Source organism: Sciurus vulgaris, assembly GCF_902686455.1.
Source record: "Sciurus vulgaris genome assembly, chromosome: 16".
Lineage (NCBI taxonomy): Eukaryota > Metazoa > Chordata > Mammalia > Rodentia > Sciuridae > Sciurus > Sciurus vulgaris.
Window position 1 is genome coordinate 67,262,245 of NC_136477.1, and position 21,601 is coordinate 67,283,845.

The window sequence follows — 21,601 nt, forward strand, 5'->3', positions numbered from 1 at the left end:
AGAGCTGAGAAGCTGGAACAAACATCAGCCCACCAAAAGGTGACCATCAAGTAGGCTAGAAAATTCCACTGACGCTTCACATCCACCTGTCACTCAGCAGGACCCCCTCCCATCCCAGCCTATAAAAACCCTGGGCAGCCAGGGCCACGTGTGATTTTCTCCAGGTCCCTACATGAGCTGTATCCCAGGGGTCTGGGAATTTCACCTGAGAGCCAAATTCCAATAAAGCTTGCTTTGGCCACTTATTGTCTGATTTTATTTGGCCGCTAACCGTGCCCACTGAACTTACATTTTTTATGTATGAATTTTTTTAAGTCCTTAGCTAGGGATTTTCTTACAGGGGAGGACTATCTCCAAATTCTTGTGGCAACACTATCTAGGTTAGTTGTTACCAAGTTTGAAAAACTTTTCTCCAGCCCCTGCCAAATTTGGCTGGGATCTAGAGATTTCTCTCTCTGGGCAGGTAATTCTCTCTATGTTCTTTGTGCATATTCACTTACTTGAGCATAAGTTTGTAAATCACAAGTCAATTGTTGTCCCAAATCAGTAAATTGTGCTGATATGGTAAGCATATCCAAGGTAGTCTGAACTCCATTCAATTAGCTTCCCTGAGATCAAGATGACATCCTGGAGCAGGACCTTTCAAATGTAAATTACAGAGGTCCCATGCTAACTCATCTTCCTCTACATCTGAATGCCTTACAGTCCTCTGAATAGAAATTTTGTCCCCACTGTCAGGTGCTCCTCTGTTCACAGAAACATGCGTGGGGCTAATTTCTGAAACTTTTTTTTTTTCTTTTTTATCAACCAACAATTCACCAGAACACAAAGACGTCCTGGAGGATGAATATTTCTGAATTTTAGATTTAAAGTTATTAATAGCTTTTCTAAGACCAGTGATTAAATCTCTCAAAGTCTATAAATTAACATCTTGGTCCCAATAAAAGTAACATTCTATTACAGTCCAAACTAAATTTCTGTAGCCTGTCATTGTGCTTCCAATGCCCATGCTATTTCTCCTCTCATCAAGAGACTTGGCCCTGAGGGGCTCTGCCTGAGTAGGGAGCAGTCATATTCTATAGGCTTCCATCCTTCCCCCAGAGAGCAGAAACCATGCTGTTTCTGGAGGGCTGCAAGCCATGGCAGGAACACACATATTTAAACTAGAAAACTCTCAGAGTAATTTCCCCTTCTTAAGTTAGAAATTTTTCCCTGAATTTCTGATTAGGATCTTTGCTTCTTGGCATTCTAAACTTTTAAACCTATCTAAGCTAAGTTAGTTCTCAGTCTCATACAATCAGAGAGACGCAGGCAGATCTGCCTGATCAAGACTGCATTATTTAAAGCGACCATGTTTCCATTTACATTTCAAGGACTGTAGGAGTTGCATTCTTTCCACTGAATTTTCACTTTGGCTAAGTATTGAATATAGCTGAATAGATCTGTTTTAATTTCTATCTCTGTAGAAGCAAATTCTCCAGTCTTAACATCACATAATTAATTTCCCTTTACTTTCTTACTACTAAACTTATTCACATGCGTTCACTTCCCATGGAAAGAGATCAATACTTTACCTTTTTTTTTCTTCTTAAATTCTCTTGAATAGCTCCAGTTCAAGTTTCAAATGTGGGGTCCTCTCTACCACATCTCACATGGATAAGAAAAGGATGAACTGCTGAAGGAGGGTTTTGGATGTACATTACTCAATTACCCAAAAACCTTACCTTCTCAATAAACACACAAGAGCCAATACTCTTTTTAAATGAGAAGGGTCTTGATGCGTCTGACCATACCAGATCTTGGCTCTTACAACAACTCACCCAACTCATTTATTAATAATATACAGGTAAGGGAGACAAGGACGGGGAGGAGTTTCTTCTATGATAGACAGGATAGGGAGGATAGTGAGTTAGGGGTGCCATTCTCTTAAGGGGGAATATACCAGAAGGAGTCAGGGAACCATTCCTATTGAAGCCAGAATTAAGGACAGGCAGTTAGTGTAGAAATAGGGAATCAGGTCAGATCAAGGAAATGGAGGTCATACAGCCATCTGCCTCTGAAAGTTGGAGACTTCCCCTGGAAGAATGGAATGTCAAGGATCTCTGGAGCCCATTGATTACCAAATTTACCTGCCTTTATAAAGGACTGCAAGCAAAGAGCTGCTAATTGGTGCCCCCTGGGCCCTTATCTGCCTGAATCACCCTGGCCCTTCCCCTGCCCATGGTTTCTCACTTAATGCAAAACCAGGCCTAGTCATGCAGGCAGGAAGGAGAGATAAGGGGGGAGAAAACTGGAGAACAAAAGAGACTTTAACCTATAAAAGATGTAGGGTGTGCTCACTTTGTAAAGATAGAAAGAGCCCTCACTTGTGTAAATACAAATATGAGGCTCTTCCTAAACTGCCCTCAACCCCTCATAAAAGCCGGAAAGAATTTTCATCTCTTATCTGTAAAGGCCAGGTGGCTGACCTAAAAGCAAACTTTGCTGTCACAAAAGCAAACTTAAAGATAATGACAACCCTCCTCTCGGAGGTCAGGGTGACCTAGAACTTAAAATAACATGCTTTGTATACAATTTGATATGTCAACCAATTAAAACTGTAAAACTGCTTGCCTTTCATTATAAAAACCCTGCTAAACAAGGGCTCAGGGCCTCTTAGTGTCACCGGTTACCAAGTGCGCGGAGGACCAGGCTCGAGCTTGCTAATAAATGACTCTTTGTTGCTTGCATTGATCGTGATCTCTGGTGGTCTTTGTGGGGTCTTGAGCCACTGGGCACAACAACTTCTTGGGACTTTAGAACATCATCCATGGCCCCCTTCTTCCTGCTGGGAGAAGTCTGTATTATTACCTTTAAATAAAACCTGCTTAATATCCTTGCCTTGGCGTGCTTCTCTAGTGTTCAATCTTCAACATTAGAAGGAGCAGAACTCATCACCGGTAAACAGCGGTATCAGATTTAGAGGTCCCACCGAGATTTATGACAAGGTAAGTAAGCTTCTCTCTCTACGCACCCCACATCTATTTGAGGTGCATCTTTCTGTCTCTTTATTTTTGGAGAGCAAAATGGGCACCCGTCGGCTACTTAAATGCAGTTAGTGCAGCCACCATTCTTCAGACTCGGGTGAAAGGTTTCCTGGCCCAGGCAAGTTTCCAATCACCTGCTCTGTAGGCATGTTGGACTGTGCTGAAGCCATTTCTTACTTTTCTGTCCAGGCCCGGAGGACAATTTCCACAAGTACACAGTGTCCCTAGTCCTGATCTGCCCAGGATGCATGGAGGTGGAGGAAGGGTTGGAACAATGGTGGGGTTCTCAGCCCGGGTTACTCTCGGGTGGACCCCAAAGGTTTCTTCTCCAGAGTCCCCCTCCTGGCCGCCCTGAGGGGTATCCAGGGTGATTGGTAGACAATGGCACTGAGGGAAAGCACCAATTACCTTTGCCTCCATATGGGCCACACAGTGCACAACACTTCTGTACATCCACTCCCTCCTGGATGCTCCTCTTCCCTTGCCAGTCAGACATTAGGAATTCAAGCTGTAGGATTAAGGCCTGGGATGATTAGTATGAAAATGCCCAGGTTCCCTTTGTTCGCATAGTTAGCCTTCACTAGTCTAGACACTAGAGTCTCCCCATTACTGTTCCTGTGCTTAAATGTGCTCACGGTGTTCTCTTTAAGCTGCAAGAGGGACACATTTAAAAACCCCTCCCGTGAGACCCTCCAAGCAAAGGGCATTATACGCCTAACAACCAATAGATGTCCCCTCACCCTCCGGAGATTCCTTTAGTCTACAGGGCAAAAAGGCAAAAGGCACACTTTTTACTTTTGTCATCATTTTTCATAATTAGGAGTTTATAGTGGCAGAAGGAAAGCAGTAATGCCCTTAAGTCTGAATCCTCCCAGGGTCTCTAGCACAGGGCAAACTAGGACCCTAGCACTTTGCCGAAGAAGGCCAGAAATAACTTTGGCAAAGCCAGGTAGTGAGAGATGGGTTTTTCTGGACTGTAAGGAAGCTCAAAGTTAGGAAGACCTCCCTAATAACTCAGAAGGGAGCTTCTCTCTCAACAGTATTGCCAGGTTCACCACTAGCCTGCATACTGCTAAATTACAAATGACCATGTTTGACAGCAATAATCTTTAGCATGAGAGGAGAAAGCCTTGAGGAATTGCCCACTAAGGGAGGAAAATCGAGGGGACCCTCCCAACTTAAGACAGACAAAAATAAATTTAAGGAGGCTTTTGGAAGATACTAATAAATATTGAGATGTTTCAAAACTTACACCAGGTATTTGACTTCATCTGGAAAATTATGCTATTAACCATCTAGAGAACAGGCAGTTCACAGAAACCATTCTAACTGGGATTTGAATAATAAGTAGAATGCCTAAAAAACTTTTATGCAGCCTTCAGGAAAGTCCTGCTATTTTCATGGAGAGACTTAGGAAAGCAATAAGAAAACACACCACTCTGAATCCTGAATCCATAAAGGGCCACTTAGTTTTAAAGTATAAATTTATCATTTAGTCAGCCCCAAATATTTAGAGGAAATTACAAAAATTGGCACGTGACCCTGATCGATCCTCAGATGATCTTCTCCAGCTTGCATCTTCTGTTTTTTTAATAGACATCAAAAGGAAAGAAAAGGGAACATATAGGCAAGAAAAAGGACTTATTAAATATCATTCAAACTGATAGAAACTTAATGTCTTGCAATAGTCCATGCAATTTGCCCATTTTAGGAGTTAAAAAGCAAACTGCCTAGTCCAAAACCTTAGAATAATGAAGCAGTAATTTCCCCCACCCTGTAGTTCTTAATCCATACACTTTTATCTTGGATTTCAACTGCTGCTTTGTTTACTAAGTTAGATTTAAAAGATGACTTTTCCTGTCTATGCTAGACTCTGAATAGCAATTTCTGTTTGCCTTTGAGGAACCAGATACTGTATCTCAACCAACCTAGACAGTGTTTCCTCAGGATTTAGATGACCCTCACCTGTTCCAGACAAACCTCAGCTAAGGACTTAACAAAATTCAGAGATAAAACATCTGTGATTGTTCTCCAGTAAGTAAATGACATCCTTTATGTGCCTCCACCCATGATTAATATCAAAAGGCCATTATGGAGTTCCTAAACTTCTTAGCTAATAGAAATTACAGGAGCTCAAAGATAAAGCTTAATTATGTCATCAACAGGTTCAATACTACAGGAAATAGCCACTATAGGACAATATTCTGCCCCAGGAATATCAAGAAGGGGCCTTACTTACTTCAAGCTCCTGTCCTCAGCTTACCTATGAAGCAAGATTTAACCTGTTTGTCACAAAGGGGAAAATAAATCCTGGATAAGCAGCCATAGGCAGCTCAATAACAAATGGCATATCTCAGTGAGGAACTTAGCAAAGTAGCTTCATTCTCAAAAGTAATGGAAAATAAGGTCTCATAATTTTCTTTGACATCCAACCTATCCTGATGAGATGGCTAAAATACCCTAGGCACAAGGTTTCTGTTAAAATCTGTTAGATCCTTCCAGATCTCAGTCAAGGCTTACATTGAAATGTAAATAAAGGAAGCCTAAAGATCAGTAGGAGATCGGTCTCAAACCCAAGGAAAAAGAAAAGGTAAAAAAGAGCCTTACCTAAACTCCAGCAAAAGTAAATTTTATGGCACTTTACTGAAGTAATTAGCAGCCATATCATTTTTCCAGGACTCTTGTTTTTTTAAATTCTATATTTTTTTTGAGCTCATGTTTTTTTTTTTTTGATCAGTTCTATTTTTATTCAACTAGAGTTTTTGAACATCTGTTATATTGCAACGGAGATTCACCTATAAAGTTACAAGGCCTTTGATTTTGTGTTATTTGTATGTCCTGCTGTCTGATGTCATGTTTTGTCTGTATCAAAACTGAGTGCTCCTAAAATTAAAATTTAAAAATGGATCCAGATATTTTAATTCACATGATTTAAAAAGGTTCAATTCAAATTGGGTAAACTAATAAAAGTAAAATGTCTTTGAAAATAACTCGCAAGTCTCTAGGTGGTCAAGCTAATAAAATATTGATGTTAATAAAATGTCTAATATCAATTGTTTCTAGGACTTTTCTTCAACAGGAAAGAGACAGCAAATACTGTTCAGGACACTTGTCTGATATCTTGGTTTTTACAGAATAAGTGAATTAGAGTTAACATGTGTGGGATTACTCAAATGTGTTTGTAGAGATACCTGATTAATTTACAAAGTTAAAATGCTAATTGTTAAATAACATCAAGTACTTTTAACTCCTTAAATTCCATGGGGTATCATACTTAATCATTATTGATGTTTTCATAGGTTAGTAAATAAAAGGGTTTAAACTTGCTTTGGGTCATCACTAAATTAAAACAAGGTTACTAAGACTTATGTCCTAACAAGTGCAATTCTATATAAAAAGGGTCCCAAAAGTTTCAACTGTGTTTCAATTAGAGTACTATAAACAACAAAATATTTAATCTTATTAAAATAAAGTAATTTATCTAAATTCAGAAATTTCATAAGAGTTGTTTCAGAATGTGAACAAAAAGGAGTCAACTGTAAGGCCCCCAAAAAGGAAACCCCAACTCTGTCCCATGGATGGACGGCAACCCCAATCAACCGCAGGAGGCGTCACTTGATGCAAACCGCAAGAGGTGTTTATTCCAGCGCGCTGGGACCCAACTCCAGGAGTCCAGTCCCTAGCAGAAAATCTTGTAGGTTTATAAAGGCAGAAACCACACATCGGGAGGGGTCGCACATGAAAGGGGGAAAAGGGGGAACAAAGCTGCCAGGAAATTTCAAAGGGGGTCTGGGTTTGCTGACGACATGTTTCACAATGTTTTACAACAGGTGTAGATTCTGGTCCATAGTTTCTGGTAATCCTACTGTTTGAGCACTATCTAGCTATCTGGCTCAATTTACTCTTTTATTCTCTGTTTGGGGCTGTTTCCTGGAACAGCTTTAAGGGCTTTTTTCCCATTACTGGGAGGGAAACCTTAGGGAGTTGAGATAAAACAGACAGCTTAAAAAAATGTCCATTCTTTGAAACAAATAGGAAAGAGAAAATAAAATGTTCTGGGTATGGGAATATATTTAGTAAAAGGGAAAAGGAAATGTTTCTGTGTAAGAAAGTGCTTGTGTGATGAAATACACAAGGGTCTAAGTAAGTGCTAAGAAAGTCTGTGTAAGTAAAGGGCAAGTTTCAACAAGTTTGCATGAAACTAAGTTGGCTGTATGTATGTGAGACAGCTAAAGCTATTTAAGGTTTTTCCTCAGGTGAAATACTAATGTTCTGATATAAACCAAAGTTTAATCTATATGGTAAAATGACAAGGATTTCTTAGAAACACTAATTTACTCTTAACTTTGTGTCTATTAAGTTTTATTCCTTAGAACAATTAGTCTTAAAAATTGGGGTTTATACAATTATGTTAAACAACTGTTAGACAACTGTTAGATTATTGTACTATGTTAGAGTCTAAATTTTTCTTTAAAAACTAAATTTGGTAAGATAAAAGTGTCAAGGTAATTATGAAATGGTCACAATTTTCCCCACATGGTCACAAATTTATTGTTACTTTTATTCTTGAAAATTGCCATTATAAGTGATGTGGAGTCTCAGTGCAGTTTTAATTTGCATTATTCTGATTGCTAGCTATGTTGAATTTTTTTTTACTTATTTGTTTCCCATTTGCATTTCCTCTTCAATAAAGTGTATCCTCAATTCCTTTGCCCATTTACAGATTGGGTTTCTTTTTGGCACTAAGTTTTTACAATTATTGCTTATCCTGGAAATTAAGACACTATCTGAGTAGCAGGTAGTAAAGATTTTTTCCCCAATGGTTAGTTTTTTTTTTTTTTTTTTTTTAGGTGATTGTGAATGGAGTAGTGTTCTTTATTTCTTTTTCAGTGAATTTATTACTGATGTATAGAAATGCATTTGATTTCTGGATATTTATTGTATTTTCTGCTACTTTGCTGAATTCATTTACTCTTTCTATAAGATATTGGTAAAGTTTTTTGAATCTTCCCGATATAGAATGACATCATTGTCACATGAAAATGTGATATATATATATATATATATATATATATATATATATATATATATGGTGGAGAAAAGTGAGAAAGGGATATTAGGAAGATAGGTGAGAGGAAGAATACATATAAAGAGAAGAAAAAAATAAAAATATAAGAATGTACAGAATATACAACAGAATTGCATATATCACCATGCGTATATCACTGCCTTCAGCAAACTAACGCACAAAAAAATCTTGCTCCAAATATGGTGTTGAAGGAGTTAAAATTTAAGTGCCCATAATTAAAGCACAGAATCTGTAGTCTAGCAAATGAACTTAGAAAAAGAAACAAAGAGGGACAGGCCAGAGGCCTGAACATACCTAAACAAGCCTAAACTAATACTGCCAAATCATCAAAAACTAACTGGCCATGGAGGATAAACAATCTCCACAAGGCTGTGGACCATCTGGTGTCACCCACTTTCCCCCATCTTCCCTTTTCTTTAAGGTTAACTTGACCCCTGCTAACCAAAATAAACTGCCCTACCACATTGCTGGAATGTCAATTTGCACGTACTACTTGCTGATGTAATCAATGTAGTCATGTGCCCGCTTATGTTTGAATCAGCCAATTATGTGTACCCACGCCAAACTCCCTAACTTTTCCTATATAAATCCCTGATTTCTGAGCCTCATGGTCAACTCCTCTATCTCCTGCGTGAGATATGTGTTGGCCCAGAGCTCCGTTATTAAAGTGCCTCGTGCTTTTGCATCAAGCCGGTCTCTCATGTTTCCTGGAACACGCCATCCTGAGACTCGAGTAAGGGTCTTCCTTTTGGGGGAAGACATGTAGAGACATGCCAAAGAAAAAAGAAATAAAAGTAAGATAAATCTCAGTGGAAAATTGAACAACTGTCTCTCCCAGTATCCAAATATTTCTCAGCCCTGTCTTTGACTTCCAACAAGACTGCCTGGCCCAGACAGGCCCTCGATGAACCAGTCACTATCTCACCAATCTGGGCCTCAGATGTCCTGCATTTGGCTACATTGCAATCGCAAGATCACAATGCCACTGAAATTTGAAAAGAAACCACCAGGGATGAGCAATGCTGAGAGAGAGTAACTAGATGGCAGAAACCTGCATTTCCTCGAGGAAGACCGCATTTGCATCCAAACCTCTAGGCACTCTGACATTGAATCTCTGGGTCCTGGCTAGAGTCCCTGGACAGATGCAATCCAATATGACTGTGGCAGCAAAACATTCTGGCACCCCAAACAAACCCCAGGCTCTGACCAGTATCTCAAAAATGGTTGTGGCCATGTGCAAACAACCCTGGTGTCTCCCTGGCAGTGGACCTCTGGGCAGTTGTAGAAGGGATAGTAGCAGGTGTCTGTGGCAGCAGGCAGGGGGTCAGCAGCAACTGCAGATATCAGTGGTGATGGTTGTAGGTGGGGAACTGAGGCAGCAGTAACAGTGGTGTCAGCTGTAGTTGTAACTGCAATAGCACCTAGAGGGGAAATCTTCAGGTGACCTCCAGAGAGTTGCAGTGGCTTTGATAGTAGTAGTGTCAGTGGTAGCAGCAGTTGCGTCAGCAGTGAACATGGCGGGCCAGGTACCAGGCAGCATCAAGAGTAGCAGACCTCCAGGTGATGGTGACTGTGACAGTGACAACAGCAGCAACAACACCTGCAGCAGTTGCATCAGGGGCAAGTCTGCCCCAAGGGAAGACCTCTGTTCTGTGGTAGTGGTGCCTACAGCAGGAGCACCTGAGTAAAAGACCTCCTGGTGGTCTGCCTGGGCATGAGCAGTAGAGGCACCCATAGAATACACCTCAGTCATCTGTGGAAGAGGCCTCGGGGCAGTTGCATCCTGCTACCCAGGGAGAACCTTATTTGTAGATTTTCAGCAATGGGAGGAACTAGCCTAAAGGAATAGCCAAATAAAGGAGAAACCAAATCATGTCAAAAAAACCAAAAAAGAGTCAAATGACTGGGAATAGAAATCATATCACAAAATTAAACCTGAATGTTAATGGCCTGAACTCATCAATCAAAAGACATAGACTGGCAGATTGGATTAAAAAGAAAACTCCAACAATATGCTGCCTGCAAGAGACTCATCTCATAGAAAGAGATACCCATAGATTAAAGGTGAAAGAATGCGAAAAAACATACCATGCACACGGACACAGCAAAAAAGCTGGAGTATCCATCCTCATTTCAGATAATGTAGACTTCAAGCCAAAACTATCAGAAGGGATAAAGAAGGACATTACATACTACTTAAGGGAAGCATAAATCAGCAACACATAACAATCATAAATATCTATGCCCTGAACATTGGCTCATCCATGTACGTCAAACAAATCCTTCTCAATTCCAGAAATCAAATAGACCACAACACAATAATACTAGGTGATTTTATCACACTTCTCTCACCGCTGGATAGATCGTCCAAACAAAAATTGAATAAAGAAACCATAGATCTCAATAACACAATCAACAATTTAGACTTAATGGACTTATATAGAATATACCACCCAACAAAGAACGAATACACTTTCTTCTCAGCAGCACATGGATCCTTCTCTAAAATAGACCATGTCTTATGCCACAAAGCCACTGTTAGCAAATAAAAGAAGATAGAGATACTACCTTGTACTCTATCAGATCATAATGGATTGAAATTAGAAAGAACTGACAGAATAAAAAACAGAAACTTCTCCAATATCTGGAGATTAAATAATACACTATTATATGATGAATGGATAATAGAAGACATCAGGAGGGAAATAAAAAAATTCTTAGAATAAAGGAGAACAAAGACACATCATATCAAAACCTCTGGGACCCTATGAAAGCAATTGTTAGAGAAAGATTTATTTCATGGGGCGCATTCAACAAAAGAAGTAGAAATCAACAAATGACTTAACACTACACCTCAAAGCCCTAGGAAAAGAAGAGCAGACCAACACCAAAAGTAGTAGAAGACAGGAAATAGTTAAAATCAGAGCCGAAATCAACGAAATTGAAACAAAAGAAACAATCGGAAAATTTAACAAAATAAATAGTTGGTTCCTTGAAAAAATAAACAAAATTGATAAACCCTTAACCACACTAACAAAAAGAAAGAAGGAGAAAACTCAAATAAAATCCGGGACCACTTGGGTTCTCAGCCGAGTTCTATCAAACCTTCAAAGAAGAGCTCATTCCAATACTTCTCAAAGTATTCCATAAAATAGAAGAGGAGGGAACCCTCTCAAACTCATTCTATGAAGCCAATATCACCTTGATACCTAAACTAGAAAGAGACACATCATGGAAAGAAAATTTCAGACCAATATGCTTAATGAATATTGACACAAAAATTCTCAACGAAATTTTAGCAAATCGCATACAAAGTATATTAAAAAGATAGTGCACCACGATCAAGTGGGTTTTATCCAAGGGATGCAAGGTTGGTTCAACATCCGGAAATCAACAAATGTCATTCACCATATCAACAGACTAAAAGTTAAGAATCACATGATTATTTCAATAGATGCAGAAAAAGCAGTCGATAAAATACAGCATTTCTTCATGCTCAAAATACTAGAGAAAATTGGGGTAGTGGGAACATTCCTTAACATTTTAAAGTCCATCTATGCGAAGCCCATGGCCAATATCATTCTAAATGGTGAAAAACTGAAAGCATTCCCCCTAAAAACTGGACAAGACAGGGATGCCCTCTTTCACCACCTCTATTCAATATTGTTCTTGAGACTCTAGCCAGAGCAATTAGACAAACCAAAGATATTAAAGGGATACAAATTGGAAAAGAGGAACTCAAACTATCCCTGTTCACTGATGACATGATTATATATTCAGAAGAACCTGGAAATTGCACCAGAAAACTCTTAGAACTCATAAGTGAATTCAGTAAAGTAGCAGGTCACAAGATCAATGGTCATAAATCCAATGCATTTTTATTCATAAGTGATGATTTTTCAGAAAGAGAAATTAGGAAAACTAACCCATTCACAATAGCATTGAAAAAAATGAAATACTTGGGAATCAATCTCACAAATGAGGTGAAAGACCTCTACAATGAGAACTACAGAACACTAAAGAAAGAAATTAAAAAAAACCTTTGAGGATAGAAAGATCTTCCATGTTCTTGGATCGGCAGAATTAATATCGTCAAAATGGCCATACTACCAAAAGTGCTATACAGATTCAGTGCAATACCAATTAAAATCCCAAAGATGTACCTTACAGAAATAGAGCAAGCAATTATGAAATTCACCTGGAAGAATAAGAAACTCAGATTAGCTAAAGCAATCCTCAGTAGAAAGAGTGAAGCAGGGGGTATCGCAATACCAGATCTTCAACTCTATTACAAAGGAATAGTAACAAAAATGGCATTGTATTGGTACCAAAATACACAGGTAGATCAATGGTACAGAATAAAGGACATGGACACAAACCCAAATAAATACAATTTTCTCATACTAGACAAAGGTGCCAAAAATATGCAATGGAGAAAAGATAGACTCTTCAACAAATGGTGCTGGGATAACTGGAAAACCATATGCAACAGAATGAAATTAAACCACTATCTCTCACCCTGCACAAATTCAACTCAAAATGGATCAAGGACCACAGAATCAGACCAGAGACTCTGCATCTTATAGGAGAAAAAGTAGGACCAAACCTTCAACTTGTTGGCTTAGAATCAGACTTCCTTAACTGGACTCCCTTAGCACAAGGAATAAAAGCAAGAAACAACAACTGGGATAGATTCAAACTGAAAAGCTTTCTCTCAGCAAAGGAAACTATCAGTAATGTGAAGAGAGGGCCTACAGAGTGGGAGAATATCTTTGCTTATCATACTTCAGATAGAGCACTAATTTCCAGAATCTAAAAAGAACTAAAAAAACTCTACACCAAGAATACAAATAATCCAATCAACCAATGGGCTAAGGAAATGAACAGACACTTCACAGAAGAAGATCTACAAGCAATCAACAGATATATGAAAAATGTTCAACATCTCTAGTAATAAGAGAAATGCAAATCAAAACTACCCTAAATTTCATCTCACCCCAATTAGAATGGTGATTATCAAGAACACAAGCAACAATAGGTGTTGGCGAGGATGTGGGGAAAAAGGTACACTCATACATTGCTGGTGGGGTTGCAAATTAGTGCAGCCACTCTGGAAAGCAGTATGGAGATTCCTCAGAAAGTTTGGAATGGAACCACCATTTGACCCAGCTATCCCATTCCTTGGCCTATACCCAAAGGACTTAAAATCAGCATACTACAGAGATACAGCCACATCAATGTTCATAGCTGCTCAATTCACCATAGCCAGATTGTGGAATCAACCTAGATGGCCTTCAGTTGATGAATGAATAAAGAAACTGTGGCATATATATACATTGGAATATTACTCTGCCATGAAGAATGATAAAATTATGGCATTTGCAGGCAAATGGATGAAATTGGAGGATATCATGCTAAGTGAGATAAGTCAATCTCAAAAAAATTAAGGATGAATGTTCTCGCTGATAAGCAGATGAGGACATATAATGGGGTGTAGTAGGGGATAGCGTAAGGTTAGGGTTAGGTTTAGGGTTAGGGATAAGGAGGGTGGTAAGAATGGAGGGAGGAAGGAATGACTGTATAGAGGGAAAGAGGGGTGGGAGGGGTGAGGGGAAAGGAAAAATAATTGAATGAATCAAACAACATTGCCCTATGTAAATTTATAATTTTTAATAAAAAACATGGGTAAATATTACCTACGTGAGCATGGGAAAGTATTGTCAAGATTACTATCTAACAACTACTGCACAAATTTTCCACAAGTGCTTCTTTAATTCTTTTCCTTTTCCTTTTTATTTTATTTCCATTTTCTTTAAATCACTAATCACCTAATTTCCAAAAGCCAAAGTCAATACTGAAATCATTTACTAGCCTGATAGTCTGAGTATGTCATGTGCCACTTTACATAACTATATATGCCAGTATAATAAAAATCTTAATGAAACTCAAAAATAATAAATATTTAGTACTTTGTTAACTATAGTTTTATGTTTCAGAATACATAAAATTTTAACATTGGTCACTATAGTATATGATTTTAATAAAATTGTATTATAAATTATTTTAAAAGGGAATGTACAATATGGTTCATTGTTTGTATCTCGAGAGTTTAAAGCCTTAGTTCAGTAACTACAGAAGATACTCAAACTGGTTTACCATTGAAAGAAGTTCTACCAGAAAACTTTGTATTAGGCAGGTATATAGATCTGTTATTTCTATTCTTACCACTCTTACTGTAGTGCACTACATTTAAAGCATTGGGAAACTCTGATGTTTCATTTTGACTTTTCTCTCCATCCCTCCCCCTACCCTGCACTAACTTTTTCATTTTGTTTTATTGCTGCATATATATGTATTCTCTCATGTTTCTTTGCTTTGGATGCAGTGTGCTGAGCTATAACAAGTTGTTGCCTTTCTTATCTGTATACAGCTTTAAATTATTAGATCCTGAAATAGCTTTTCTTGAATGTCTAAAATAAAATTATTTCATCTAAAAATAAAATAATGGAAACTATCAAAGTTATGTCCATGTGGACTAGTTGAAAGACAGGTTTTGTTGTTTCTGTCATTGTTATTTTTCTCCCTTCTCTTATTTACATGGAATTCTTGAATATTTTACACTTTTGGTACATCTGAATCTGATAGTATCCGAAACTCACTATTCTGCTACCCAACACTGTAGCCCCAATCTAACATTTTTATCTGATTCTGGAGAAATACTTAGCTAAACGGACAGCCCTTTATTTTTCACTCAGCAATGAACTCATACATAAGGACTTATTGTGTCCTATCTAGGAAGTTACAGTTTTACAGAATATATGAGCAAAATGAGGATGCCACCTACAGGACAGTATAATTAGTGCTGTAAAATTAATCTGCATGGAGCCATGAGAGAACAGCAGAGAAGCAGTTACCTCCTTGAGAATTGCCATGGAAGAAAGGAAGCCAATAAACCTCAGTCTGATAAGAAAGAATGGAATATCTATATTCACGCACAGGTAGACTGGAAGAACTCCCTATCCCACACTTTATAACACTCCCTACATTATGAGAATAGGAAAGAATTGTTCATTAAAAAGAACAGTTTTTTCATTCAAGTGAGCAATTCACTGACTAGGTTAAGAATCATATCCCAATCATTTCACCACTTAACATTCTTGCATTTGTCTCACACATGAGATTTTGGAAGACACTTCATATCTGAACCATAACAGATTTATTAATTTACCTGTCAACACCATAGAGTGGAGCACAGGGATGAACAAGCAAAGGTGTTGACAGGAACTTCTGTACTGGATTCTGGAATCAGAGGGTACCCTTCTGTTAGATGCCATAGGAAACAGACATATATGCCTTCAACAAGTATCAGATAGGGTCAAACATTTGGCAAAAAACCAAGGCTCATGCCTTTATTAGGCACAAAGAAAGACATTTACACTCTTTGCTTTCTACTTAAGGAGCCATAGAGATACAGAAGGACTTGGAGTTTTTATGCAAAAAAAAAAAAAAAAAAAAAAAAAAATTCAGGATGCAGGCCTGCCCTGCCACAAACAGGTTCATGCTTTCATCCTGCAGTTATTTCAGGGTAAAGGAAAGGCTGAAAATAAATAACAGGGAAGGCCATTTTAATCTGATTTATTTGCAAGTACCTCCACTCACTTTTAAGGTCCTGTAATGCCTCCATGGTAACCTCCATGGTAATATCATGGGATATTAAGTTGAAGCCTCTCTTGACCAGGAATTTATTTGGAAGCCTCTGATTAATTACTGTATAAGAATGTATAAGAACCCACTGCAAGTCCCACTAAAGCAGACTCTATGAACAGTAGCAGATTTCTAAATAGAATCCATGTAGGCACAGAGGCAGTTGTGGTAACTGTACTGCAGGTGTGAGCATAGCTGTTTGCCTCAGTGGTGAGTTGTCAACCAGGGCAATGGTTACACCCACAAGACATTGAGCCCATCTATGGGCATTTTTTATTTCAAAAATTGCAGGGGGACTGGGGATGTAGCTCAGTTGGTAGAGTGCTTACCTCACAAGCACAAGGCCCCAGGTTCAATCCCCAGCACTGTAAAAAAAAAAAAAAAAAAAAATTGCAGGGGACAATGCCAGACATTGTTCAGGGATGCTATTAAACATATCATTATGAACAGGGAAACTCCTCAACACAAAGAAGCACCTGGTATTTCATGTTAATCATGCTGAGGTTCAGAAATCCTGGTCCAGATCATAAATGCAACACAGGAAGGCACTGGGTCTTTTCTAGTTCATTTTGTCCAAGGGCTTCAGGCACAGTGAGTGTCTCATGGTAGGTGAGGAAAAAAGAAAAGGAAAAAATGTAAGGGGAAGAGGAAGACACACAGCCTATTTTCAAACTTAAAGCCTGGGGGCAGGAGAAATACTAAATTGGACCTGATCCTCACACTACAGCTTACCAGTCAGAGTTTGACCATTCTTCCAAAAGTTTCTCTGTCCAAGTCCAGTTGTTGATGTCAAGCCAGATTTTCCTCCTTGAATATAAGACAAGATTCTTTCTAAGCAGTAATATCTCCAATTGAGAATGTAGTCTTTCCTACTCTTCTATCCCAAACATGCACAGTGAATCAAAAAGCACTTGACCAACATGTGCATTTAAACACACACACACACACACACACACACACACACACACACACACACACACACACATTAATGTGCAGGGTCACTTGAATGGCCCATGCCGGGATTGATGACCCAAGAAGGCCTTACTCCAGCTGCAAGGAAAACCTGTTGACTTCTGAACTTGTACTCTCCACAGTGGTCTGTGCAGTGCTTCATTTTTCCCTTCCAATTTGCCATCAGAGAAAATATAAGCTCCAGTGGAAAAAAAAAATCTTTCAAAGTCTGCCCCAAACCCTCTTTTCTCTGAGAAGTTTGTCCTCGTCCCAAGCATCCTGAGGTTGCTCCAGGCAGTCATCTCTGGGAGACAGATTAAGGATCAAAGAACAGTCTATTGCAGGTAATTTGCATGCTGGGGTCCAACCCTAGCAGGGGTCATAATGGTCCCAGGTGATGGAGTAGGCATCTGTGCAGTGGAGAAAAAAGCAACACAAACTCAAGGAATGGATGCTAAGTCTAAATTTTATTTTTCCCAGCCAGGCTTTTATACATTAAAAGGTAGGCAGTAGCACATGTTTTTTTAGAACAGGAAAAGGTCACAAGGAGAAAACAAAAATATTTTGTACGATCATTACTAGACTAGACAATGAAGTATTCTCATTATTCTAGTAATTGTTTACTTGTGATAACCTATAACTAAACAATAAGACATATTAATATTTAACTAATCATAAAGTTTAAACCAAGCTCAGTAGGGTTGAATGAACATCAGTCGTGTGACTACTGCTGTAGTTAATAAATGCTAGACATTTTAAGCTAACAAATATATGAAATCATCTTATACTGTGTGAACTTAACACTGAGGAGCCCTTTATTTCTTCTGTTCCTGTTAATCCTTCCTGATGGGGTTGGAATTATTTGCCTATGTGTTTCAGGTCATCTGAGAGTAGTCAACAGGGGATCAGCAGCTAGAATCTGTTTTAATACTTTCTTCTTTTTTTTTTTTTTAATAACTATCTTGGTTACTCAGAGTTTCATAGCAAATGACTAAATCTGAGATCACTGTTCCATTAGAAGTCTGGTTTTTATGTTTTAACCCTGGATCTGTTAAGACCTCTATTTTCAGGGAAAACAAATAAAATATTAATAGTAAACCTACACATATTAAGCAAGCAAGGAAGGAAAGCCCACAACCGAATTCCCAAGGAGATGAGACTATGCAAACATCTTTATTACTCAGCAGAATCCTTGTCAAGCACTGAGGCGAATTGCAGGTGGCATAACATTTGCATTCTATGCTCTGCTTACCAGGCTTTATTTCAAACTGGAAAGCTGTATTTCAAATTGAAATGCATTAAAACAAAGAGTACTGATTCTTTGCAGTCACCCAAGAGTCTGTTTGGTGTCTGTGAAGCAAGTGATCTGGAACACCATAAAGACAAGTCCTGGCCTGGAGGAACCAGAGAGCAGACTTGCTAGGAGCACCTGCAGAGATACAATTTCTTCCTTTCTGGGGATCAAAAGAGCTTTGTTAACTATGCCACTTACTTTTGGTCCTCTGTTTCTTTGACATGGGGTCTTTCCTGATCCTGAAGAGCATGACTTCCTTGACTGTTTATTGCATGAGTGTGTGTATGTATGTGTGTGTGTGTGTGTGTGTGTGTGTGTGTGTGTGTGTGTGTGTGTGTGTATTCATGCACATGGGGGTGGGAACTTGGATTGAACCCAGGAGCATTCTACAACTGACCCAAAATGTAACTAGATCCCTAGAACCTTTTTATTTATTTTTTGATCCAGGGTCTAACTAAATAGTTCAGGCTAGCCTGAAATTGTGATATTTCTTCCTCAGTCCCTTGAATCACTTGGATTACAGACATATACCACTATACCAGGGCATGTCTTCCTGGAGATAGCTATTTCCCAGAGAGTCATTCAACTCCCCAGCATGTTCACCTTACCCAAGCAAACTAATCTGGTTCCCACACCACGAATCCCATCAGCTTCATGTACCAGAGACCCAGGGATGGCCCTTGTCATTTAGAGAAGACTAAAATCTTTGAAACACACTAATCCTAAAACTCCTTATGCTGCATCATCTTTTTTCCTGCCCAAATAAAATGAAGTCTCTTTCCCATGTTTTCCCTCACCTTCCACACTGTCTGCCTCCTGACCAACATTGATGCTTTGCACATGGCCTGGAACATTTGAGGAAACTGTAGCAGACTGTGAGAGAAAAATCTGATTTTTGTAAGTCTTACTATACCAGATTAAAACAAACTCAAGTTACCCTTAAAACAATGTCAAACTTGCAAAACTTCTCAAAGACCCAGGACAGTTGTATCCATAGCCTGAATCCCTAAGTGTGGGGCATGGGGGTCATCTATCCTCTGCTTTCTGTTAGGTCCTCCCCACTTTAGTTCTGAGGAACAGAAAGAGCTGCCAGAGGTGGGAGTGGAGGAAGGCCACTGCACCTTCCAAGTGAGAACTGTGAAAGCACTCTTCCTGTTGCACACACCCTCCACTGTAATGGCTGCAAGCTTGGGTCAGAGTAGTCATAGGAACAGACAAAGCCCACAATCAACTGGAGAAGATCTAGACTTGGAGCCATGATTCGAATGTTAGTTCTCTTCCCACCTCCTCATTTGCCCTCCCAATGAACACGTTAAAGCATCAAAAAGGCAGGTCATTTATTTTCCTGGGTGTCATTAAAATCACATTGGACCTCCCATGAGAAGAAAATAGCCTGTTGTGAATTTATGACCTCTCCTCCTCCTGACTAATATTATTAGGTCCTGTGACTAGAGCTCTGTTACCATCAGAATTCAGGACTGTGGAAAAATGGTCAGCCTGCAATGCATAGGAACTAGTACTTGTAAAATTCTAAAGGATTTTCCTGATAAAGTATCGTGGTTATTATTCCCTCATGTTAATGACTCGAGCTGCTTATAACTTTCTGGATACTGCAGGAACATTGCCCTCATCACACTGACACTTTAGAGACTCTGATGGGGCTCAGAAGCTTGCAGCCTGGCTGTAGTGTCCCTAGGTGCCAGCAGGAAAGTGCACTCTCACCATCTAGTGGTACAGAGGGCATCTGCAGGAATCTACACACCAGGAACCAGAATCTTTCAAATAAGAAGAAAACATAGTCCTTCTAATTGTGCTCACAGGGCAATAACTTGGTTTTTGCAGTTTCTTAAACAACAGATTACTTAATGCTTCCTCCTCCATAAGAAAAGTAACGGTCAACACTTTTACAGAGTTTTGACTATGAGACTTGGGTAGAGTAAATAACCTTAAAGGGGACAGTAAAACAGGATTTCTTGTATTCCTGAGCACTAGGGAACTGGGTGTGCAGCCCCTTGGGTCTCAGGTCCTGTCTACCTGGACTGGAATTGTCCAACAAAGTAAGCCAGTTTTCCTATGGTGTCAATCAGTGACACCATAATAAAAGACTTTTTTTTAAATGATAAAAAATATCCTGTTCTTGGAAGAAAGACTAAAACAGGTGGTCAGCCCCAAGTGTGCACATGGGGTGGTTATAAAAATTAGGATTCTTGTGTCTGATACTGTATGTCTGGGGTTTGGCCTGAGAATCTGCATTGCTATTGAGTTCTCTGGTGAAACTCACACTGTTCTGGAATCCACTCTTAGAAACTCATTCTCAACCATAGTGTGACTTAGACTGTTCTTTTTTTCTTCAATTAGAGGGAACAGAGAGATGTGAGTTGTGAGAACATGAGATTAAGAGAACAATCCTATAAAGTGGGCTCAAGGTGCTGATGCTCACAGGCTTTCTTTTTCAAGAAGCAATTTACCAGCATCCCAGCCTGGTTTAAGTGGACAGGATATGTCACATTCCTCAGCAAACTACCTGTTTTGTATGGAGACATGCAGGTATAAAATAATGTCTACAAGGTGGGGAGTTCTGAATGCAGCCACAGCTGTTTTCTGTGATCCACTTTTCTTTCATCTCTCAGTTTTCATTCCTTCTTCTGGCCGCCCCTAGAGCACCAAGATGGCAGGATTTTTATTCTCATTTCTTAACAGTCATTTGCGGGCCTCTGGAATAGTCTGGATGAGTTAAAGTCAACAGGGAAATGATTCCTGGTTTAGAGGGCTTCCATGCTTTGACTTCTTAGGCCTGATTGCCTGTCCCACTCACCCTACCTGGGGTGAAATACAAAGGGGAGAGGGTATTCCAGAAAAAATATGAGCAGACATTTATGGAGGAAGAGAAAACAGATACTGGAGAGAGAAAACCCTCTGGACAGACACACCTCTGATTTGCAGGGAAACAGTTGTTTCCACCATAGAGCGGAAGTTCCCATTTTGGCAGCTTATGGCACTGTCCAAGAACCCAGGAACTGGGACATCCCCATTTCACAAATGAGGAGACCATGGACAAGAGGGAGATAAACCTCCTGCCCAAAGCCATTGATCTTGAAAGTGGTATAGCCAGAATATGAAGTCAAATGCACTCTCCAAAGTGATGTTTTGAGTTAATAATGACTTCCCAGTTATTGCTAGTTTCCCTTAGGTACAAGAAGATTATATAGGCCTAGAGGAGGAAAAGGGGAAGCAGAAGGGTGAAGAAAACCTGACAGTACCTCACAGAGACTCTGCACCAGTCGGTTTGTTACTGAGATACCACTCATATCTTGTACATTTTTCCAGACATTTATTTTTATGTAACCTTTGCAATTTTGGAATTTGTATTACTTTTTGTTTATTTATTTTTCTTAGTTCGTTTGTCTGTTATACTTACAAAAACTTATTTAAAATCTCAACTGTTTATGGCAATTGCCAATCAAAATGAGTACTACTTGCCTCAATTGAAAATATTGTCCATCTGTGCACTTTCAAATCACACTGCATCTGAGGCAG